Source organism: Osmia lignaria, chromosome 7 (assembly GCF_051020975.1).
Source record: "Osmia lignaria lignaria isolate PbOS001 chromosome 7, iyOsmLign1, whole genome shotgun sequence".
Classification (NCBI taxonomy): domain Eukaryota; kingdom Metazoa; phylum Arthropoda; class Insecta; order Hymenoptera; family Megachilidae; genus Osmia; species Osmia lignaria.
The window spans coordinates 8,881,126-8,906,444 of NC_135038.1; the positions used below are offsets into that span (position 1 = coordinate 8,881,126).

General features: G+C 40.4%; 1 protein-coding gene across 17 annotated transcripts in view; it reads left to right on the forward strand.

Moving 5' to 3' along the window:
- Positions 1 to 25,319, forward strand: part of rho-5 (rhomboid-5) — a 133,390-nt gene that overhangs the window by 26,832 nt on the left and 81,239 nt on the right. The window contains exon 1 of one of the 17 annotated variants that reach the window (XM_034324609.2): positions 6,399 to 6,433. The exons of the other annotated variants lie outside the window; for them this stretch is intronic. The gene's annotated coding sequence lies outside the window, so the exon portion shown is untranslated. Of the gene's footprint in view, positions 1 to 6,398; positions 6,434 to 25,319 lie in introns of those variants that run through there. 17 annotated transcript variants of the gene reach the window in all.

Consider the following 25,319-nt stretch of genomic DNA (forward strand, 5'->3'; position numbering starts at 1 on the left):
TAAACTAGCGAGAGAATCACCCTGTAGCTTTCGTTATGTAAGTACACCGATGAGATGTTGCGGAGGCTAAGGAGTGACTCCTCGGTCTGTCCCACCTAGTCCCAACGTCGTCACGCACCCACACCACTTGACTTTGCGGTGTGCAAGCGGCGGGCTTAGTATGTGTGAGCGTTTCGACCAATAACGCGCGACGGTCTAGAATGCGTGTGCATTAGGCGTGACTAGAAACCTCTGACCAATCGTACCCGCATTCCTTAGCCTCCGCAACATCTCATCGGGATGCAGTAGGCGTTTAGTGGAAGGGGAAGGCGGTGAGTCTCCCCGGACGCTCTTAGTTCGGGTCGGCGACCGCTAGGTGGCAGCGGGCTTGAGTGTGTTCTCGCTGGCGGTCCCCCGGCATGTGATTATAGTTCTGAAAATCTGGGTCATAGGCGTCTGAGGCAATGATCGTCTGTCGTCAGCCCCACTGAGGAGTCTGGCAAACGATCCCGAGACGAAAATGCCTTTTTCTCTCTCCCTACAGTTAGATATTATTTTATATATTAATTCCATTGTAATACGTAAAATCACGATTGTTGCCGGGTAGAATAATAATAAGCGTAGAACAAACTGCGAGTTATAATTCACTCGTCTCTTTGAAATTTATGTCTCCTTCTTGCGCTTAATTTGTTGCGTAACTACTGTTGTAAATTTCTATAACAGTTAGCCTCGTTTCGTGTTAGCTAACAAAGTTTGCATACGAATTACAATTGAATTCTCCCGACAAGAAAATACATTCTGTCCCGATTTTCAGGGAGTTTCGGAATTTTGTAGATTGTTTTTGGAACGAACGCTCGTAGAATCGGGGAAGTTGTAGCGAAACTAATTGAACGCTATAAATTTCTGAAATATCGAGACGTCGATACGTTACAGATCGATGGTGTTCATTTTTTTCCCTCTGAAAGTTCTTCCAATGTTACTTGTTTCATCGGTGTTGAGAAAAAGTTTTGTTAGATTACATTTTTGCAGCTTCGCTTTTCGTTTTAGAAAAAATATTAAAGATGATTTGAGATAGACGGTTCGATACGAATCGAATTTGTTCAATTAATTCCACTTGCGCGTATAAAATTCAATACGACATCGTCGGGAAAAATGTTAATGCCTTCCAATAAATTGTTCCCTGAATTTCGCTCGCAATTGCATATTTTTACTACGACGACAGAGCTAATTACAAGAAACGTAATCAACGCGGCGAATCTGCGCCACTGGGATTCAATTATATTATTGTCGGGAATTGTTCGTTAAAAGTCAGAAAACAATTTTGCAATGGCTAAATTCGATATCACATTTTTAAAATTGTATAATTATTCTACTTTTTTCAATTCTATTCTGAAATAATTTCATCTCTCTGTATATTATACATATTATATTTCAATTACGTTTAATTCAACCAATTTTTCGAAATAACTAAATTTGATATCACGTATTAAAGTCATTCTACTTTTTCCAACTCCATCATGAAATAGTTTCATTTCTCTGTATATTAAACATATTATATTTCAATTAAATATAATTCAATAAATTTTTAGTAATAACTAAATTTGATATTACATTTTAGAGTTATTCTACTTTGTTCAATTCCATCGTGGAACAATTTCATCTCTGTACATATTAAACATATTATATTTCAATTAAATTTAATTCAACAAATTCTGCATATGTAAAAGGGACGATCGAGGAACATTTGCAGATCGATTTCTTGCCGATCCAACGATTATTCCTATCGTTGTATCGCGTTGCTCGCAGTCGTAATGCCTCGCATTAATGAGTGCAATTAATCCAGGAGAATTAATGCGACCGACAGCCGTCACGCGTGTGTTCGTGTTCGTTGTAGACGCATTGCCGCCGCCACCCTTAGCCATCCTCCACCCACCCTTTTCCGAGATATTATTTATTACTGCAACGGTCGCGTTATATTTCGCGGGGATCGGCCGTTACACACCGTACCAGCAGGAAGTGCCTTTTGCATTTCCTCCCATTCGACGTTGCATTTAATTGCATTCCCCCGTCAGGTATGTCGCCTATGAGGATCCCTTATTTTACAGCGTTATTACGGGCTCGCCTGTTATGCTTGGCCAACAAATGGGAATTTCTCGTTTTAGAATAATATATGGATTTTTTTTCAAATTAGGAGAGAAGGGGGAGAAAAAATTCAGGGAAGACGGAGTAAAATTGCCTTTTTAATTAGAAAAATTCGGCACCAGGTTGGGACACCCTGACCTGGGGATGCAAAAACAAAGCCCTGGATGGGGGGATGCGACTGGGGTACGGCTGGACCCCTCGTTATTTTGTAACCGAGCTTGGGCCCCCTGGAAGGAGACTCCTTGCGTTATCAAGGGGATTGCAAAATGAGGGGCCCAGCCGTACCCAGCATCCATCGCCGGAAGTGCTCCAATTTTTCGACGGGCACCGAATTTCGAAATAACACTTCGACTATCATAGAATTATCTCCTAATACGCGACATTGGCAGTAAATTTGTAATTAGACGATAATGGTTTATTAGATCCATTAAGAGGAATTTGATATTATTAGATGAACGAATTGGTCGTTTGTTGGGTAGCTGGCGGGAATAATTCGACGGAAGGAAGAGAATAAACCGTGGCCGTTCGTTATGAAATATCGCTCTATTATACGGACGCGAGGAAGGTTCCTTTAAATTGAACAGAGATTTGACGGGGCCAGTGACACAACTCCATTGTGTTTAGTACGCGTCGTTGTTCCGCTGCCGGCCAGAATAATGCAGGAAACAAGCGCAACACAAAGGGCCAACCAGAAGGGCTCGAATGAAAATGTTTCATAAACGTGGATTGCGTTGTGGTTTCTGCCGGAAGCGGAGGATGATGAGAATGCTTCTTGTTCCTTACTCTCTCAAGGCATTATACAAATTGTATCCCGTACGAGACTCGGTTTATCCACTTTTCGACTCAGCACGCTCTTTCAATTATCTATTTTCGTCAAAATAAAACGTTTCAAGCTGTACCGGATTTTTCATCGACCGAGCGGTATGTTATTTTTTTATCCGTCGGATAAAAACCTTCCCGGGTTCCCTAGCTGGGAGCCAATCAGGACGATTCAGTGCCATTGTTACATTTATTTAATAAAAGTGTTAAATATCACGCAAACAGTTTTTTCCCTCTTAAACAGCGATTCAAATATTGCAAACTTGCCAGGCCCCTCGAAATTCTTCTTCTCAACCTCCCGAACTTTTACCAAAAGCCTTTTTCTATTCCGTTTGCTTTCGTTTGGCGCGTCGAAAACGAGATGTACGGGATACACGTCGAGTCGAGTTGAAATAATACCATGTGTAGATATTATTAATCGGTTTCGCAGGTGTCGCTCGGCCGTGCTTTCCACTCGTAGCTGTGTTAAAAGCAAAGCTTTTAAGGACAAGCCTCTCCTAGCAGATGTAAGACGTCGTTACGTTACCTTCGCTAAAACTTCGCCTTTTGTTCAAAAGCAGAATTCCGGGCTGAGTAGCTGGTTAACTTTGTTACGGGCCTTTGTAAATGCACGCCGGCTCGTGTAATAGAACGTTTTACATGGAAACGCGATACGACACGTGAAACAGGATAAACGGGGACGGTTAAGGGAAGAACGACACAGGTCGAAGAAATAGATTGTTAGAACTTATTTTTAATACCATTTCATCGAATTTGATACTCTCGGAAACCTAATCGCTATTGCGTTGCACTCAATCATTGTTGCGGAAATTGCACTGGTAACTGGACTCCTTTACGTAGTTTCTTCCTACTACGAGTTACCTGATCTTTTCGTCACGTTGAAAGCGAGTTATACCGTTCCGCGAGAAAATCCAGGGCCCCCGTTAAACCTGGTCGCAACGTTTTCACGAGAAACAATGGCGCACATAATTTCCAGAATGCAGTTGTCCGCGTTTTCACGAGGATCGTTCGTAAATTACTTCATCCCGCGGACACTCGTAGCACGAATTTCATTTTACCTGGAAATAGAACGGCGTTCCTTCTATTACGGTAACAGTGTTTTCGGAAACGTAACGATCGTGTATCTTGCGAAATTCTTTAAAGGGTAATTGGAATTTCGAGTAGAACGAAGGAGGCGGGAAGAAAATCGAGCCAGCGATCTTCCAGTTGAATCGGTTGAAAGCAGAAACGTGTCGAACGACAGATGTCTAACGATGACAAATCGGAATGATAGATCGTTACGGATCACGGTACCATCGCTTGAATTTTCCACGAATTTTCAACGATTCGAGGAAAGGAAAATAGTTTAATAGAGGGCGATTCGAGGAAGAAATGGAAAAATCAGAAGCAGTAATAATAAGCAAGATAGGAGGGGAAAAAGATAGATGGAACATAAATTACGAACGAACAAAAGTATGTACATTGTTCGAAAGAGGGTTGCATCCGGAAACGGGGGTCGAAGTAAAATCTCGGACAAAGAGCTGGCATCGACGAGTGGTTCAATTCTTTTCTCGACCCTCGCCGGTCGACGAAAACGCATTCCACCAATCACCGACGAAATACGTACACGGTGACCCGTAAATATCCACGCTACGGTGGTCCACCCTTCGGAAACTACCCTCTCAGCAGGATAGCCCCGGGCTTTTCCCTGAAATCGTACGATAGAAGGCTCACGGTGCCAACTGTGCGTCTCCTTCGCGATGGAAACTCGCCCCTTTTTCCTATTTTACGAATGGAAAAAAATGTCGAACGATGTTGAATCGAAGATTTAGAAAAAGGAAGTAGGGTAACGTGCACAGTTATTGGTTCCTTTTTCTCAAAAAAGTAGAAAATAGAATAATTCTATTTGGAACAAACAGTATTCGGGCTACGGAAGATAATTATATTTTATTTATAAAATTGGGGTTTCTCTCCGTGGTCCGCCGTCTCGGGATGGATTCTCTCCATGGTCCGCCATCCGAGAGTCAAAAAATACGTTATATTATATTTTCTACTTGTTTAGAAAAAGTAATAATTATATTTTATTTATAAAATTGGGGATCTCTCCGTGGTCCGCCGTCCGAGAGTCAAAAAATACGTTATATTATATTTTCTACTTGTTTAGAAAATTAATATCTAGTTTTAGTAATTTATTTAGTAATTTATTTCAGTTTTATTAATTTATTAATCTTGGTGCTCGAACTAAAGGCCATGTTCTGGTGATTTCTCCGAATGGATAGAGTTTGTTTCTTGGCTTCGATAATCGTAGTTTGAATAGCTGGCTAATAGGATACGTAAATATCCGAATTCGTGGTTGGCCGAGGAACTTGTACCATTTCGGTATCCTGATATCCTACCATTTTGATTATATTTGAAGGGGAATGTTATCGCGCTGCTCTCGATTATGCAGACGATATCAGTTCAGAAATAAAGTAGAATTCAATTGCACTTAAATAGGAGCATTTTAACACGTTAATTGCTAATGGACTTGTTACGACTTCCATTTAATCAGTTAATTAACAAACTTGAAATAGCAAACTCATCGAATTAGAAGATTAATGGTAAACTCTTTGAATAATCCGCACCATCGCGTTTAATTTTAGACATCTTTGAAACGAGATTTTTCTATCGCCCCATATGTATTTCGTTCTTCTGTTTTTTATTTCTCCCCTGAAAGAAGAGAAGCGCCATGAATTCTTTTGACTAGCTGCTACTAAAAATTTTATCGCCTGACGAAAAATAGGATATATGGGTCAGAATGCGGTGGCTGCGCTTTAATAGCGGCGGTTTTATGATCTTCGAAAAATATGGATTGTCGGGGAGGGAAGAAAATGAAGAATTTACAGCAAGAATACGGCGGTGAATCGTGTCAAGCATATTGTACATTGCGCGGATAAGAATCTGCGATAACGTATCACCTAAATTAAATAGTACCGATGATAATTTACACCATAAATTAATCGTACCGAATGTAAAAATAAATAAAAAAATGAGAGCAAGTCGAATAGTCGTTTAATAGAAGAAAACTTTGCACTATTTGGCAGTCGTTTTTCTCCTGGCCGATCAATAAAGAGTACTCTGCTATTGGAAAGCCATCTTTCCCTCTCTTTTCACAGAGTTTTCTCTTCCCCTGCTGCGTGTGCATACTCGAAGTAGATTGTGCATCGACGTCGGTTTGCATATGCCGTTCGTATGCCATTTCACCCTAGTCACCGTGTTTATATTCTATTATACTCGACACGACGTATGCTTGCACTCACGATACCAATACACTTAACGAAACTTTCGATTAAGATACTTTTACGAAGCTCGAGGCGATGCTGTATTTTCTCGTTGCTGGAGCAGATCGTAAAACGTACAATTTCATTTTTCATTTTCCGCGCGTCTCCCTTAAAGAGGACAACTGGGATTCTTAATATTTTATTTCACTTTTGTTTCAGGTACGTGTCATGAAACGTTCCAGTATCGTCTGAACGTAAGTAAAAAACAGCATTTGTGTTTCACGGGTAAACAGAATCTCGACGATCCGAAAGCCTAATTGCATGCACTGAAATTTCGTCGATGCATAATTATATATTTTTCTTCCCCTAATTATCAAACATCGTTCCACGAGCTGAGCTTTATAATTATGTACATGCGAAGGCTCGTTCAGGGTTGTTCCGAGTACCGCTGTTACAAAGGTGTCTGGCGCATTCAGGCACTTTCTCCCCTCTCTTTTGTCCCCGTCGTTATAATGCCTTCAATGTACAACTCGTTTTATAAATACCCTTAATTGCCGCGGAATTTCGGTTCCTTCGCTTTCCTAGCATCTGATTATCCTTGGATTCGCTTTAATTACTGACATCGCCGATGAATCGAGCCCTCGACGAACGCCCCATTGACCGGAGTTAAAAGGAGACGATTAACGCGCGACAAACGCGTGCAATTAATCTCGATCGAAGTTAAACGCTCGCAGGACAAGTTTTCGTTGAAATTCTAGTCAACTAGAACCTTCGTCTTTCCACTAATTGATTCTCTTTCGCGTGGAAATCGCGAAATACGGAGTTGGTTTCGTCCGCCCTCGAACGGCGGACCATGGAGAGAGCCCCGACATTAACATACGCTCCCTTATGAAAACTCCGCAAGCTGTTCCTACAAACTCGCTCCTAAACTGTTTCTACATGAATACAACGATCGCGTTTGCATCTGAACAATCGATAAAATCACGGATTCACCCGGAACGAAAATTCAAAATAATGGCGGAATATTCATAAGCGAGCTGTTAAAGTTGAACGCGCGATGTTTCGCAGATATACAGGGAAAGTAATCCCTGTGGAAGGGAAAAAAGTACGCGGTTAGGTGTACCAGGGAGAGCATAATAGTCGTTAGGTTCGCGTCAGAAGGATGACACAGTGAAATTTGCTGGCTGCTCGCGGCGAAACGCGGCGAGATAAAAGGGACAGGGGTGGACGAGTTTCATCAAACTTTTGCAACTTCTAGCCGGGGTGGAATGTTAGGCGGCAAGTTTTTCTTGATTACTGGAAACCTGAGGAGCCCGTTTACCCCGAATCACCGTGAAATCCATTCGTCCAGGATCGCGACGTGTCGTTTTGACCGAGAGGTCCGCGAGGTTCGGTAGGGGAAGGTCCCTTCCCCGTAGGTGGAGAACGCTTAGCTTGATATTGATCGACCTTTCTCTCCCTCCAAACCCTCCCTCTCATCCCTTTCCACGCTTCCTCGCTCTTTCTCTTTTCCACTTTAACAGCCACCTACAGGCTGCTCCATTTATGTCGATCAACGCGACGCTTTCTTTCCTCGCCTCGTTCCGCTGACACTGTCGAACGAGGAACACACATTTTTTCCATCGTTAGGTCATCTTCGTACACCCCTGTTTCCTTTATAATAGTACGCAGGTACACTGGTGGAATTAATTCTGGACAGTTTGCATGAAAATATTCTTTATTTCATATTTCTGCAATGCTAAATTGATACCGTAATATTTTTATTGTAATCTGTGATGTTTATACTTCATATTTTCACATGATTTGCTTTGCAAATGTTTGAAAATTTTAATTTAAAAAAATCTAAACTGTGCTGTTATTTTTGTTTTTGCGCCTGGCAACATGAAACGTAGCATGATGTGAAATAGCCAATCACAGGATGAAAGGATATTTAACGAAATATTAATTTTTTTTGTAAATTGTCATTTTTATTGTATATTAAAAGTATGGCTGTAAATGGTCCTTTTACTGATTTTTTTATATAAGCAACGCTCTAAAATTAGAATTATATATTAAATAATTTGAACAAATGCGAAATTTAAGTAGAAATTTAAAAGTGTCCAGAATTAATTCCACTAGTGTACTTTTGTTTAGAACAGAAAATGACTTCTCTTTCAATGATTATTCGAAATCGAGGTCAAATTTCGTGACAGATACCTGGTACACGTACAATTTCAGTTTCTCAGTGCTATGGTTATGGACAGGAAGCGATTGCTTTCCGGGATAGTCGATTAATCTCGTTCGATTAATAGAACCAGTTTCGTACCGGTGATCTAGATACGTAAATAGGAATTCGGCGAGTAAATTGCGCGTGTAAGATAGCACGAAAGGACAATTAAATAGCCTCGATAATAATTTCTCTTAGAATCCTTCCATTAATCCTGCAAGATTTCGGTCTCGTACGGGGAACTAATTTAAGAAACTTTTTAGAATCTCTTCACCCTGAACGGAAACTTCTCGCGTTAAGAATTTTATACCGGATCAAGATAGAGAAATTGGTGAAAGGAATAATTTGCAAAATCGTTAGAATTTTTTCGTATTTTTCTTTTATTTGTCGATCCGAAGAAAGCTTCTTTTTTCCCTAAGAAATGATTCGTCAGCTTCAACACGCGTAAACTTTTGTCCAGAAGTAATTCCCTCGTTCCGCTTGGCCTACGCCGAGCGACCGTTCCACGATTTACTTCCTCTTCCGCGTTTGTCTTTAATGCCCCAGCGAGAAGTCGTCGAAACGTCCTGAAACGTGGCTGTTGCCGGATGAAAGGGTCGTTTAACGACCATTTTTTCCCGCTCCATTAAATACATTGTTCGAGTCGCCTGCTCGCTGGCCAGTCTCTGTCTTTCGAATGCTTTTAAGCCGTGTTTACAGCACCGAATCAATCGAACCGAGCTGCGATTCGTCTCCTACAAAAGATTGCTTATTTTCAATTGAAAGTTTCTTCCGGTATGAAAAGTTGTGGGTCGAAAGCATCGTCTATCTTCAAATGGTAAACAAGTTTGTAGAGGAAATTCGGGATAGTTTCGAGGTTTTAGGGGAGGACATTTTTAGGAAACGAAAATTTAGCAAATGTGAAGACGATTGAGATAGCTAATATTTAGAAAATAATTAAAGACTGTGACAAATGGTATTCTAGGGATATGGAAATGGTATTAGTATTAGGGGAGGAAATTTCTAGGAAATTAAAAATTAGCAAATGTGAAGACAGTCACATTTTGGAAATAGTATTAGTAAAAATAGATAGATTTCTGTGGAAAATTATCAAGAGCCCACTGTCTACATTAGTTTTAGAAAATTTCGACGCCTCAGATATCTAATATTTCCAAAATAATTAAATACTCCGTCAAATCAGACGCGTGAAAAATGGTATTGATGGAAATAGACGCTAAGACCAATTGACTTCTACGAGAAGTTATCAAAAGTTTACCTTCGACATTCGTGTATCAAGAAATTTCGCTTGCCAGTATTGGATCTAGATTGGATTAGACATGGACTAAGCCAGATTCAAACTGCGATAGTCTAACAAACGGCAAGTTTGAACTGTATCATACACGATAACAGTGTTAGCTTTGCTAAGTCTACCGTTCTCCAGATACCAGATCGCTGTTCTACGAGTAGACTTTGACAAAAGGGAGGAAAAAAAGTTATTTGATTGGATTGCTGTATCTGGATTTGAAACCGTACGTATGCAACAATCAATTGTGCTGTCTGTCCATGGATACTAAGCTTTGGATTTGAAAATTGTTACTACACAATGTAACGAGCTTTCTTCTAAGCTTTGTTCATCGAAATCGATGATCATTAGGCAGAGAATATCTTAAAGTAATTTCTCTCGTCGTCGAAACTTTCGATTGCCCGTTCCGTCGTTGCATGCATGCACTGTTGTGCGCGTGATTATACGCGATGCAATTGTTCGCGAACCGATTCACGAAGGAACTTAGAGAATCAATTGAACGTAGCTGGAAGTTGGCAGTTCCGTGATACCAGTTCGCTTGTTTGTTGAACATATTGATAAGGGTGCTCCGGTTCGAAACTCATTGCCTAATGCAATCGTTTTAACCCTTTCGCTAGTCACCCAACGCCTGACTCGCGCTATGCTTTAGTCTCACTTTAGTCATTTGTTAAATTTCACATTCATTTTTAACTTTGGTAGAGCAGAATAATATTGCATTGTTATTTCTATAGTTACCGATTTCTTGTATTTAATTTCTATTTTATTTTATATTACGAGATTATTATTTTGCTATATTTATTTTTTAAGTGCGTCTGCGTTAAGGTTAATGAAACTTTAAGCTTCGAATCGATGCACCAAGAGTAGTGCATTTTCGTGCTACTTTTAAGTTATCGAATCGCGTTAGACTTTGGTTGTTTCCGGGAAAGCGTGGAAAAATATTTATGAATTTTCCTGTTCGGAGTGCCGAACTTCTCTTCGGCTTCGCTAAATTTTAGATCACTTTATCTCGACGTATACAAAGGCGAAACGCGATCATTGTATTTATCCCGGGGGGTTGCACCGCGCGGCAGGAAACTACTGTGCATATTTAACGCGAGCTCGTAGATTGTTTAATAACGCGATTGCAAGGAAACTTAGTTGTTTGTTCCTTCGACGGAGTCTGTTATCGCGAAAGAAGCGATCTGTTGAAATGGGTAATTAAGATTCATGAGTGTCGAAACGTAGCGAGTGAAATCTTGATAACGAACGTGGAGTTTCAACGGGCGGACATGCGAGAAATAATGATGCGATCGCATGTTTCCGTAGAAAAATATGAAAATCGAACGGATAAACAGATATCGCGTTTTGTCTTTTCACGTTCGCTACCATTTATTTACAATTTCCACGCGTCGCGTCGGCAGGCACGCGACGCATTGTGTAAACTCGGAACGTTTGCCGGCGATTGGTCTCACAACTAGGTGTTGAGAAATTATTGACTAATCAATTATACCGGCAAAATGGTTTGCAATATTAACCATTTAGCGAATGTGTTGCGAATTACAGGGTTAGGAATCGATAATGCGAGTCCATCGAATCGTCGAGAAAGGAATGGAATTGTAAATGTTATAAACATTTAACATGTTTCACGATTTTTATACGAAACATAATTTGAAAATATTATTTTCTCGCTCTAGAAACATACAGTGGATAATTAAATTATTAGAGCCACGGTATGAAAAATGGGTATATTTTCGTGTTTTTGTAAAAATAGAGCCAGAATTTTAAGGTTTTTACATTGAATAAATTTTAATCAATAATTCTCTACTATTGATATACAAAAAAATACTTATAAAAATAAACAAGTACATCTAAAAGATTATATTTACACATGTATGTTAGTATTTCGTAACGCCACTTTTTGCTGCAATTACTGCTTCAATTATATCAAACGTTTATTATTTATTATTAATAATAAATGTTCCCACAAACTTTTATTTTTTTCAACTATGTATCGTAACTTTACAAGCATCGATACGTCATAAAAAAAATAACAGCAACTCCGTTTAACTTTTCATTTAAGGATTAATCATTTTTATATAAAATCGTCAATTCATGCGAGTGTCTAATAATTTCATCACCCACTGTATATTCGCGCGAGGCAAGCTTTGCGCATAAATTAAACAGTCCACTGATTACGTTTACTTTCATACAGGAAACTCGTAGTAGTTGAGCGAATTAACTTTATTTCCCCGAAATTCAACGAGAAGAAATTTTGTTTATATTTCAGACTTGGCGATAGGCGTATTTTGTAGTCTGCTCGCCTGAAATCGAATTTGCATGGTGCATCGGTCGGATAGGATGCATTCTCGTAGGAATATGCATTCTGACGAAGGTATACAGGTACATTATACCGTGGGGGGGGGGGCTAATGGTCGGCACGCCGATTAATTGACAACTGTCCCGTGCACGTCGGTAGTAGGAGCTTTCCGAGAGGCCGGCGATTCCGTTGGGCCGAGTACGCATAGCGGGTTAAACTCGGGTGTGTCGAGTATCGAAATCAATTCGATCGCCGGCAAATTAATTGGCAACGGAGCGTGTGTCGTGGCCGATGCGTACCGAGGGAAGAGATTGCCTCGACTTGCCGAGAATTGACGTATCGCTCGTCAGCGTAACAGCAATTTCCGGATTACTCGACAATTTCGTTTCACCTGCCTCGATCACCTTTGCGATCACCGTTTCTATGGATCTTCTCGCGATCTTTCCCGTTTCTATATACATCTTTCGAAAATACTCGAAACCCTTCAGGAAGTCATATCCGATTCCGAATCAATTTATAAGAGGATGTCAGTATCTTGCGATACACCTGGAGGAAACGTCCCGAGAGGATACACGATCGGTTGGATACTTTTATTCCAAGTTATTTCTCTAAAACTTTCGCATCAATTCTAGAACGAATAAGAGAAAAAGGAAATTTCCCTTTCTTTTTAGGAAAATTTTACGACTCGCGTTTCTCTCCGTAAGAAGAGAGGAGCAACAATTTTATTCGCTTCAACTTTCCCTCGTCCTACGGACAGGAATGCACACTCCTGAATGCATAGAATTTTTCAGTGTACCCTGAACAAAGTATTCCATTTACCTCTTACCCCGTTCGCGTTTAGTTGTTCCCACTGCATTACACGGATTTTGAACGTACAGATTCATTTGTCCAATTTTCGTGAATCTTTCATTTTAACAGATGGTTCAATACTTTTTGCTGTTTAAACTGTTCGCTTCGGGTTCGCTTTTTTCCCTTCGCACATATATTTCGGATGCATCTAGGTGTCATTAACAAATACGAAGCAACTAGAAAGCTCCCTGGAGGCTTTCGAAAAAATGAGAGACGAGTTGATGGCGAGGATGAGGACAAGGTCGAAACGAAACATCTCCTCGACTCGTTCCTTCCCAAGGTGATGCTTAATGATCTACTTCTTCGTCCCTTCCTTACACTCGGGGTACATTCTATGGAAACAAACGACCCGACGGTATGCTTAAAAACAATGTATCTTCACGTGAACTTGTCGTCAGAATAGGGTAATCTATACCGTTATTAACCCTTTTTTTTTAAAAGTGGGATTATCTGGGTTTCTTAGGTATTTGAAACAGAAGGATAATTATATTTTATTATTTAACCCTTTAACTCCGGGTGTGGTTTATAAACCACATACTAAAATTATAGCCAGAGGCGGGTGTGGTATATAAACATGTTATTTTTTGCTAATATCAAATAGCGGCTGTGCCTTATATACCACTAAAATAAAAATAAAATAAAAAGAATCTTTTAAAATACAATATCACTTCAGTAATATAATTTAAAATTAAAGCAATCGGCTATGCTAAAAGTACCCGCAGTTAAAGGATTAATCATTGAAAATAATATTAGATAGAAAATTAAATTAAAGTTGGGAGTCTCTCCATGGTCCGCCGTCCGAGAGCGAGGAAACAAATTAAATTACATTTCTTATGGTAATAATTAGAAGAAAGAAAACTCGTGATATACTTTTTTCTCAACTTCAGTACACTTTTGGAAATTGAAATGATTTTTCTTTATCCGACTTCTCTGCGTTCTCCAAGAAGTTTCGGTGTCGTTGCGGAACGGTAGCCCGAAACAAGAGGCTCTTCATCAATTAACGTAGCTCGGTAGTCAGGGAATGCATCAAAAGCGCATTGCGAGTGCGCGTCAAAATCCAAATCCATACTTTCGCAGCTTTCAAGGCGCGCGTACCCTGGAAAACTGGGTCGCTTAACCCACGCCAGCTGTAGATTAATCCCTGCAGCTAACGTTTCTTCCTTTCCGGGACATTAATAATTATTAACACCGGCAATTACGATGCCGGTGTTAGCGCGTTGTCCAAGATAAATCAGAAACATCGCGCCGTTATTCTAACGCCGGATATTAAGAGGAATCATACGGGTGTTTAACGTTGGATAAATATTTCCCGTAGGGAGAAAACCGTTCGATATTGGGTCGGTTCTGATAAAAACGATCGACCGACAAAGCGTTGACCCGTTTTTCATCGGGTCCGGCCAGTGTACGACAAAGATCGTTGGACACGGGGTGGGTGTATTAGCAGGTTCGCCGAGCAGAAGGGATTTATTTTGCCCGGGGAGAATGAACGGCATTGTGTCCGATCGGTCGTGGTCTGAAATTCTCGTGCGAGCGATTCTTCCGTGGCTTTCTTGAGGGTACGGCTTGCGGCTGGTCACTGTTCCCCCTGCTTTAGTTTGCACGCTTAATTCCGTGCCGCCTCGTTCGACGAGATGCTCCATTCTGGTTGCTCTTCGAAGAAAAATTCATTTTCCACCGCGACACAGGTGAACCTGAAAATCTTTCCTGTTTCGTAGAGTTTAAACGACGCGAAGTTTAAATAAAATTTCGAATCTAATACAGTGACAACGATAGCTAGTAGAAAGTTGGTATAGTTTTCACCGGGACAAAGGCGGGTGCCATTTAGCGTGAAGATTTACCGTCACGTGGAGACGTGGCCAGAAGTCGTTCGTTTCCTTCGGAATGGAAGTAATCGAAATTCGATCGGGCCAGGATCAGAAACGCGGGGACAGGTTATCGGGTTCTTTGGTGGAAACGCAGGAGAATGATTGGGAAACGAGGGCGAAAGTAATTCGATTCTGTTGCTTCGAACATATTGGATGATTGGAGGGAAATTTATGTGATTTGACTGGGAGCTGAGTTTCGACTTTGTTAGCTGGAAGTTTTCGCATGCGGTCGGGGGAAAAGGGGGTGGACGACAGGAAATTACAATCGCGACTACCGTTTCTCGGTTTTCTTACGAATACCTTGTTTCGAGTTCTTCGAATATCAAATCGAATCGCGTGCGAATAAATGAATTAATAAACCGGTCCGCATCGAATCAGAATTTTATCGGCAACGAATCACGTATGCGCGTTGCATGGAAATTGGAGAAAGGCGTTGACGACGAACATGGACGGACGCGAATTCCATGAAATCGCGCGTTGTCTCTTGAGAATTCGAAACAGCGCGAGAGGGAAAGGGCGAGGGCAGACAGAGGGATAAGAGAAACCACTGTGTTGCGTCACGGCAGTCGAGCATGTTTGTTAATTAACGTTAATTAATTAAGGAGCCACGGTGTCCGACTGCAGCCTCTTCCTCTCGCAATGTATAACCGCCAACGGGATTACAACGCCTTTGCATAACTACTAAATCGTTTCTGAAGTTTCCGGAGTACCGGAATCACCGGGCAGACACTTTGTAAAATAATTTTCACTGATTTTTCTTCTTTCAAACTTCGACGCGTTTGAAAATCCAAACGTTCCATCCATTGACCGACGTTTAACACTTTCACTGCTATCCGAATTTTTTAACTTGCACCAGTGGGACACAATACAAATTTCATATTAAAAATTGTATAATAGACTACAGTGTTATGCTAATACTTGAAATATTGTGTTTGGGAAATATTATTTTAAAACCTTGTAAGAGAAGTTTTTATTTATTATCATCGAGTAGCGCACTTTTTAATCTATAAGGTTATATACATATTTGCATAATTCATTAATTTCTAACTCGAGAGCATTTGTCTGAAAATGAATGATTTTAAAAACAAATTCATGGTGGTCACCGGTCCAAATGAAAAGACAAGCGCCGGTCCCATGGGAAAGGGTTAATATAATCAACTGGACGTAACAATTAGAGACCTCGAGACGCTGGGAAATGGTATAATACTATGTTGGTTAGGCCGTGTTTGCCAGGAAATTGGGATCGAAATGTTGGTCTCGAGCAGATAGGGTTAATTGATGAAATTTCTCCTGTCCTATATCGCTTCTCCATTACCTGTGCTATAATTATCCCCGAAAACACGTGCACCGTAGATACAGAACGCTAACAATAGTTTGCTTGGAAGGAAAAAATTAATTTAACCAATTAACCGTATATACTCATTAGTCGGTGGGAGAAGGAAAATTCAAGGGAACCCTTAAAGCTGCCAGAAAAGACCGCTCTACGTTCCTGATCGTAGTACGTCCGTGAAATTAGTTGGAAGTTAACAGCCATCCGAGCGGATGGAACGGATCTCTTAATTAAAGAGTCACGCGGTTGAATTAGCCGGTCGAGTGTCGAAGCTCGTGCGGATTTTCGATTGGAATCGAAGTCCGCTTAGAAATCGCACGAAATTCCTCGTGACTTTTCATTCGAACGTTTGACGTTATTTTCCAATCAAAGGAATTTCCAAAGTTTTGTTGCTCTCGTTTTTGAACCAGTCGACTCTGGAAACGAATTCGCGCAACCATCTGTCGGAAAAAGAATAAGGGAGTTGTCTGTTGAAAACGACAACCCCGTATGCAAATGAAAATCGTTCCACGGATTTTTCTTTTTCTAATCGTAGATTTATTAAATTCTTTGACCTATGGAAATGAATTACAGCGAAATGATTAACGGTACTTAACTATCGGCTGGTAGGTTCATTTATCTTGCTACTTCCAAAGAAATCGGCTTGTAATCGAGCGGTCTTATCACGGATACCGCTGGAAAATTCGTAATGCGCGAGACTTAAGGTACGCGATTGCCGGCTGATACCAGCTCGGCTGCACCGTCTGAAGACAGAAGGTGGATAAGACGCGAGAACGGAGGAAGAAAAATGGGCGAAATTCGAGGTTGCCGACCTAGTCACGCGAATCACCATTTAACTCGCCAGAAGACGAAACTCGAGTACATACCTGAACTTCTTTCAAACCTCTTCTCTGATATAATACTTTTCAATCTCTTTCAAACGATATTTTACGATTTCGAAATTAACCCTTTCGCTGTTACGGTGGTTCCATGGGACGGGCGCTTGTCTTTTCATTTGGACCATGGTGGTCATTTGTTTTTAGAATCATTCATTTTGAGACAAATGGTCTTGAATAAAAATTAATGAATTATGCGATATTCAATAATAACAAATAAAAATTTCGATCCCAATTTCCTGGCAAACACGGCCTAACCAACATAGTATTATACCATTTCCCAGCGCCTCGAGGTCTCTAATTGTTACGTCCAGTCGATTGTATTAACCCTTTCACATGGGACGGGTGCTTGTCTTTTCATTTGGACCATGGTGGTCATTTGTTTCTAAAATAATTCATTTTGAGACAAATGCTCTCGAATAAAAATTAATGAATTATGCAAATATGTATATAACTTTTTAATTAAAAATTGCGCTACTCAATAATAACAAATAAAAATTTCACTTACAAGGTCTTAAAATAATATTTTCTAAGCACAGTATTTCAAGTATTAGCATAATACTGTAATCTAACTCCTTTGAGGAATACTCACAGCTGTCTAAATTATTCAAAATTATCTTTCAAACATATTTTCCATTTCCCTCCATCATTTCTGAAATTTGTTATGACTATACTAAGAAAAATGTGCCATTGGCAAGATTGTACAATTATTTTAATATATTTCGCAGTTCTTTGACATTTAAAAATTTTTAATATGAAATTTGTGGCCCACTGGTGTAACTTCAAAAATTCGCGTGGCAGCGAAAGGGTTAAATAATGGTCGATTAGAAATTAGTCGAAACACGAAGTTATTAGGTGTAACAATATCGTCACGTACGGTGCAGATCCATACGTTATTTCGATAAAATCATCGCATTAGTAATAGTATATACGTAGAAGGAGGATGGACTCGTGCGAGAGTTGTTATCGCGACTTTTCGCGATTTATAGTACAGCCGTGAGGTATACGCAAAAAGCACGTGGCAGTAAATTTCTCTCTGTTTCAAAGAAAAGAAAGAAAGAAAGGCTTTGCTATCTTGAGCCTCTACAATTTTACCGTTTGATGTCTTTTTACATTGTTCGACGTTATCGCGTTTCTCTGGAGCGAGTGCAATTAATACGGATTAATTGGTAGTAATTTTCATTCGTGTAGATTTCGTAGTCTCAGTCGGGCGAAAGGAACGGCGGTGTCCGCGAGTCATCGAGATTAATGATTTCGTTAGAGGAAATGAAAGGTTCGTTTGCACGAAACGTGTCCGGATGCGATTGATAACGGCTGATATCGTGGAAATGCTTGTCGAGAAATTTGTTGTCTATCTGTACGTGACTGGCGTTTTCAAGGTACTAAGGGCTGCTTCTAGAAAGCCACTGTCAATCTTTGTCGTCGCTTTTAACGATCAGTTAATGTATGCACTTGCTGACAGCAACCCTTTCCCTCTGGAAAATTTGACAATTACATGCGGTTCTCATAAATCATTTGCCCTTTTGTTTGGAGGAAAATTCATTTTTGAAAAATCAAATCAAAGTTGAGCAAATTATTACAAATTTTAACTATTTTTTAATTGTTCAATTTAAACCGTGTTTTCTTTTTCCCAAACATTTTTTTTTAAATATCGACGCTTTCGCGCGAAGGCTGTGAAAATTGCACAACCTGTTATCGGCGAGCGATGAAGAGCATTGTTAAAACCTTGTTAAACAATCAAATTACACGAATCCTCGGGCGCCGAACGCGGCTCGAAATATCGAGCCGCCGTTATTGTAAGCAACAATATTACAGATTTTAATTAACTCGACGCGCGGCTGTTAAAAAATTACGCCGAAACCCAATTAAATATCGGAGATCCTTTTGACGCAAATGAACCTGTAACCCCTTTATTATCTCGCTATTCGAATAAACAACGTTTCGCACGCTCGATGAAAAGGTCAATTTTCTGTATTTTTAAAATTTCTGTTCGATTAAAAATAAATCGAATTTGTGAATTGGCTGAAATGGCATTCGCCGAAATGTTGGTTAAACTCTGTTTAGTTGGAAGTTCATCGAGTTTGAAGTGAGAATTACATTGCAGTGAAGTTGCAGTGGTAATTCATGCAGATGCAATTTAAGTCAGTTGCAGTAATATCGGTGATTTGCAATTTCTATACTCGTAATTAAATGGCACATTTAATAAAATTCTAAAAGAAACCATAGAAAATCCTTTCGTCCAGGGTATCGAAGAGAATTGAATGGTCCGGATCGATTGATTTTTAGGGAATCAACTTCCGCTCGAATTTTGGCAAAAAGATATTGGCTCGCGTGCATCGGGCATATCAATTTTATCTCGATCACGCCCTGTCACGAATCGTGACGAACGTCAGCATCCCTTTCACGTATTTTTTCATTATCCCGACGGGTTTTACTGCAAGCAAGAAGCATACGGAAACGTTGCAACTCCCTGAAGAATCGACACGTACGCGTCGATACGTTTTACTACCCCTCTGGAATATCATTTTATCGTTACGACCATAATTTACTGCCCTCCCGTCTATACTCGACGCGTTTCTTTTCTTATTTTCTCGCTGGTTAATTCAACCGTGAATTCTACGAAAGGCAAAAAAAATTCGAAGAACTCGAAGCTCGGTGAGAAAAGTGCATTCAATTCCGGTGCAACGAAATGCAGGAGTTGAAACGAGCTTCGACGAGATCGAGTCGACTAATGAAGCGTTAATAAACTGCTTTTCCTGCCGAATAAAGGCTATTGGAACGATTCGCGAAAAATTCTCCTTTCGAACGAGCACAGCCGTTCGTTGAACGACACTCGATGCAACGCGGTGCACCGATGCACCGCGTTGCATCGAGTGCAGACGTTGGGGGGTCTGGTACGTCGGAAGTTTCGTGATAACGTGCTCGTAAACGCCAAGGTGTAACTTTCGACGTAGTTGCTCCCTGAACTATACACGCACACATGTACAGGTGCATACCCTCTGATTACCCCGAGATGCATACACGTGTAAGTGCACAGAGGCGTGCGCGCGTGTGGGGCGTCTTTTACGCGCGTATGCATCCAGCCTATGCCCGTGTCTATGGGAAACAATATCACGTAGCAAACGGCTAACGAGGCTGCTGCTGCGGCTACAGGAAGCACGATCTTACCGACAGCGTACAGCTTCCGTTTTGTAATTAGAGGGAGCACGACGTATGCCGAGTAGATGCGTTTGCGTGCACGAACTGCTGCCGCTGCAACCTGTGCTATTCCAAGATTAATTATCCCAGGATAATTAAAACGGATACAGCTTACGCCTCATTTTTCTCACTTTAATCGATCCCTTCGATTTAAATCGTACCTTATCTTGAAATTTCGAACGAGTGCCAAGGAAAGGTTCTTAAAAGAATAGAAAAAAAAAAAAGAAGAAACATTCAGAGACAATTCGAGGAGAAGAAAATTAAATTCTAAAACGAACGAACAAACAGCCGAACTTTTATTTCCATTCACGGGACAAGAAGAAGAGAAGCTTCGAACAAGAAAAAGTTCATCTTTCGATCCGAATGGAATAAAGGGAAAGCAGTTGTTGAAAGTTCATAGTGAATAAGCGTCGATGCTTACACGACGTTCTTTTAAAGCTTAATTGATCAGACTCGTTGAAAGGGGTAGAGGTGAGCCTGAAAGGACTGGCCGAGATAGAGAAGAAATTAATGAACGCGATAAATAATATCGAACAATGGTGAACGACCCAGTTCCTGAGAAATAGAATGCAAGTCCGGTAGAGGAGAGAGAGAATAAAAAAATACAAGTGATACCAGAGGAACGTTTGAATAATAGATATTACACGGTGCAACAAACGAAATGTTATGGCGGTTTTATCTAGGCGATAATTCAGCGAGCTTTTATCCCGACTGGTTCAAGTTAGCCGGATTCCGCGAAACGGTGCTTATTCCTCGATAAACACTCTTCAGTATTTAGGACGACTATTAATATCGTTTCACCGGTTCGCCTCGGGTCTAAACGTGGCATTGATAGATTGACTACGATCCTTATCGTCGAAAGAAAGACGGTTAAACGTGCAACTCAGCTCGGCTACCACCTATGACCTACTATTTATACGCAACGCTTGGCAATTTTCATTTCCAATAATTTAAACGATTCCTCGTATCCACCCGAACGATGATTAAGGTTCAATCGAGGCGTTCGAAATTCATCGGGGATATTTTTATATTTTCAAAAGCTTGTCCCTCGGACTTCTGGGTTCGAAGTATCGGGTTACAATGTAACAGGGAATTTCCACGTTGAAAGGGGACAGAAATTTATTACAGCAGACGGGAAATCAGGAAAGCGATTGACGACGGATGGCGGTCGAAAAAGGCTGCTCCTATGGCTCCGGTCTGGATGTCGCTTATTATACTTTCTTCTTATTTATCGACCACCATAAATAACCCCTTCCGACCGTGCTTGCTACCGGGCGACTTCGGATTTATGGGGGTCTTGAATTAGTGTCATCCAACGGGATATTTTTCATCGCAGTACTTTGAATAGTTGAACTATTCGAAATTATCAAATTCGATTCGAGGGTGAGCGATCGGTCGCGTTTCTATTCGAGCTCTCTTTACGAGCAACTTCCTTTATCACGACGAGAGAGAATTTTCTTCGCAGCCTAAAGTGCTTCCAGGTTTCGTCGTGCTGCTTTCTGAAGCCATTCACGATCCGTTGGTTTGTGGAGGGAGCAAGTTTTATTGCTATTAAGGGAATTCAGTGTTCGCGGGGTGTGTATCGTGGCTTCTACCCTCGTGGTACATGCTGTGGAAGATGTAGTCTTCTTCTTCCGAATTGTTCTTCAATACAGACACGTAATTTTAGGCTTTTTCTCTTACATTATTCGAGGAACATGTAAATTCTACCCAGGGCCGGCACTGGGCCCAGGGTGCCCGTAAAACGATTTTGCGTCTAACAAGGGGAACTACCCAAGTGTTACACTCACTTATTAATGAAACTTTGCCAGCTTGTAGAGCTCGTCGAGCTGAACACGCCTATACCCCCTTTTGGGGGCAGACGGCTAATTGTTTAAAAGATATTAACAATTACAGTTAGTTACTCCTTACATTCTGAAGTATGACAAACTCACACATACAACTCGCAATCTAGAGATCCACGGTTCAAATCCTTGGTTTCCAACATTTTTTTTTCTTTTTTAATAATTTGCTTCTCTTTTTGAATAACCATTACATAAAAATTATCATTAAAAAAAAAAAAAAAAAAAAAAAAAAAAATTGTTGGGAACCAAGGATTTGAACCGAAGACCTTCAGATTGCGAGTCACGAGTCCGCTCTGTGGTTAAACACATGACTCGCAATCTAAAGGTCCTCGGTTCAAATCCTTGGTTTCCATTTTTTTTTTTTTTATGGTAATTTGTTTCTTCGACCAGTTAATTATTCTAAGATTTTAATGATACATAAAAGATGAGCTTTATTTCTTCCTCTATTCTTGAAATAAAACTCCAGTATCCTTATTTTAAAACAATAATTTTTCAAGAAGGAACCAATAAACGGCTTTCGCCTTACTTGAAGTATTTTGAAAAATGTATCAATTATAGATAAAATGAGAAATGTAAAATTCGTGATTTCGAACGATTTCCTTCGGGCGTTAATAAGACCCGATGGAAATAATGGATTAAAAATAACGTTGCATTCGAAAGATCGACCTCATTGTTGATCTAAATTCTTCTACCATTTATCTTTCAAGATTCCGATCTTCTCGCACGGATCGTTCGGTTATTCCACTGTTTTCGAAGCTTCATACATCACTAATGATGGCCATTTAGCTGGCAATGTCCGCGCAGCTGCACACCGTTTCAGTTCTACTGAAACTTGGGTCATTCCGCGAGGCTGGAATAAATGGCGCCTCGAGCATTGATTTAATACGAGCCGGTTATTATGCGAGCAGACCGAACGGGAAACGAGAAGTAAATCTATCAGGGTGAATTATCAACGCGAGCATGCGAAATCGGTCGTTACGAGGAACGATCCGCTGATGTTTTACATCATCTTCCAAGATGACAGTTAATAATCGGTTGAAAGCCGGCTAATTAATGTTATCGAATTACATTATCCTGGCTATTGTACGTAATAGAATAGAAGTACCATGTTATTTAACCCTTTGAGGGGTAGTGGTACGTATTTGCACCACCTTTTTGTTTTTTAGTTTTTTCTTCAATTCGAAATTAATTTGCAGATTTTCTTGGGGTTCCAAGATGGAAAGCTGTAAATGTGTTTACTTCTAATTAGTTGTAAATAATTAAAACCCAAAATACCCGTTTTTTGGTGTTACTGACATAAAGTGATTTTACAAAGGATTAGTAACGAAGAAAAGCTCAAAGATAGCTGTGGATATCGGTTCGAACAGTGGCGGACCAGGGAGAGACTCCTGAAACTTTAACCCGCGCCTGAGCTCGAACGGATTTAAGGGAATCTAAAATTCGTACCGCTAACCAGGGGATATTCGATACCCGGTTTATAGGATGCGAACGTTTGTTCTGGTAAAAGGTCGACGGTAGACAGGCTTTTACCGAGCGTTTCTGACCCGTCGATTCGTCGTTACTTCTGCTTCGGCGTCGTTGCAACCAGCCGTTTCGTACTTTTACGAGCGAATTTACGCGATTTCCAATACAAAGCTCGTTCTCGTTTTATCGCGTCGTCGTTCCGGCAGTCTGCGGTCGTGCCGAGTGTCCGCGGCGCGTGAAGAAAATCTGCGAGCTCGGCCTTTTCCCACCCCCGCTCTCCCAGTTTCCTACGCGTAAATCACTGGTAGCGATCCCTATCCGGCTACGAATCGTCCTGATTTCGCAAATCTTCCCGCGCCACCGTTCGGCAAAATAAAACTGGCCAATTTTCGAATGATTTTCTTAAATCGAAAATCCGTGTCTGAATGAATTCAAGGCTCGGATGATCGATCGGCGAGGAATCCGAGCGTCGCGTCGGTCCGTAAGGAATCGGGAGGAATTCCTGCAGAAAGGAATTCAACTGGTTCACGGTTTCTCGGGATTTTTCGATTCCGCGACGCTTGGCACGTCGATTCGAGACGTCTCTGCCGGTAGAATAGCCGTTTCCTCTATGGAAAGCTTTTGATGCGCTCTCAATATATGCTCTTCCCGATACAAAGTTCATTCTGTTGGCGTCGTTCCGTGCTCCCACGGGATACGACGTCGCTTCAAGGCCACGATGACGAGAGAAAATCCATTTGACGCAACTTTCCGCCAATAAATCCGTTGAACGTGTTTCCGTTCGCGGGTCTGGAAAACGATCGGATGTTTTTTTTCTTACTTTTATCGCGTTATCGCCATAGGTACGAAAGTTTTCAGAATTTTCGATGAAACCCTTCCGGTTACTTAAAATTGCAGAAATATTTTGAACGAAAACACGTTAGGTACAGTATATGAATTTTAATTACTTGTCATCATTTGTACAAATGAGCGTAATACACACAAAGATGATAGCATTGCAATAAATTGCAATCATACAGTAGTGGAATTAATTCTGGACACTTTAAAATTTTTACTTAATTATTTAATATATAATCATTGTTTTCTAATTTTAGGGCGTCGCTTATATAAAACAATCAGTAAAAAGACAATTTACAGCCATACTTTTAATACACAATAAAAATTACAATTTTAACACAACAAAGGAGGTAGAAAAAAATTAATATTTCGTTGATTGGCTATTTCGCTATTTCAAAAATAAAAATAACAACACAGTTTAGATTTTTTTTAATTAAAATTTTCAAACATTTGCAAACCAAATCATGTGAAAATATTAAGTATGAACATTTTAGATTCGAATAAAATTATTACGGTATCAATTTAGCATAAAATATTTTTATTCAAACTGTGCAGAATTAATTCCACCAGTGTAAATGATAATTGGACAGGTCGACGTTGGGTTGCTTTTATTTAAGAGAATCCTTTGGATAGCATAGGTTCAGAAACGGTGACAGAAGGTTGAAGCGTCCTCGTAGCTCTTCCGGAAAGATTATCCTTGGGTCATACTCGGTTCCTTTGTTATGCACGGAACGAGGACACTCGGTGGAAACGGTCCTAAAACGGACCTATTTCTTGACAATCGCCTTCCCTTTCTGTATTTCATCCGTAAGCTTCTTCTTATCTCCAGTCCTTTCCCTTCGTCCTATATACCCGAGTTGCTATTTCCGCATTCCTTCGACTTTCCACTCCGTGGAATTCCGATAAGACAGTGTATATTCGCTGCTCGTTTCGAGTGAAATTTTCATCAACTCGTCGAATATCATTCGAAAATGAATTCATTTTCACCTCGTATCGATCAACGTAGAATCGTTAAGCATGAAAGATTCAATGTCGACGAGGAAGGGAAATGATCCTCCGAAAGGTAGACACGGTGTGCATTAATAGGTTTTTCA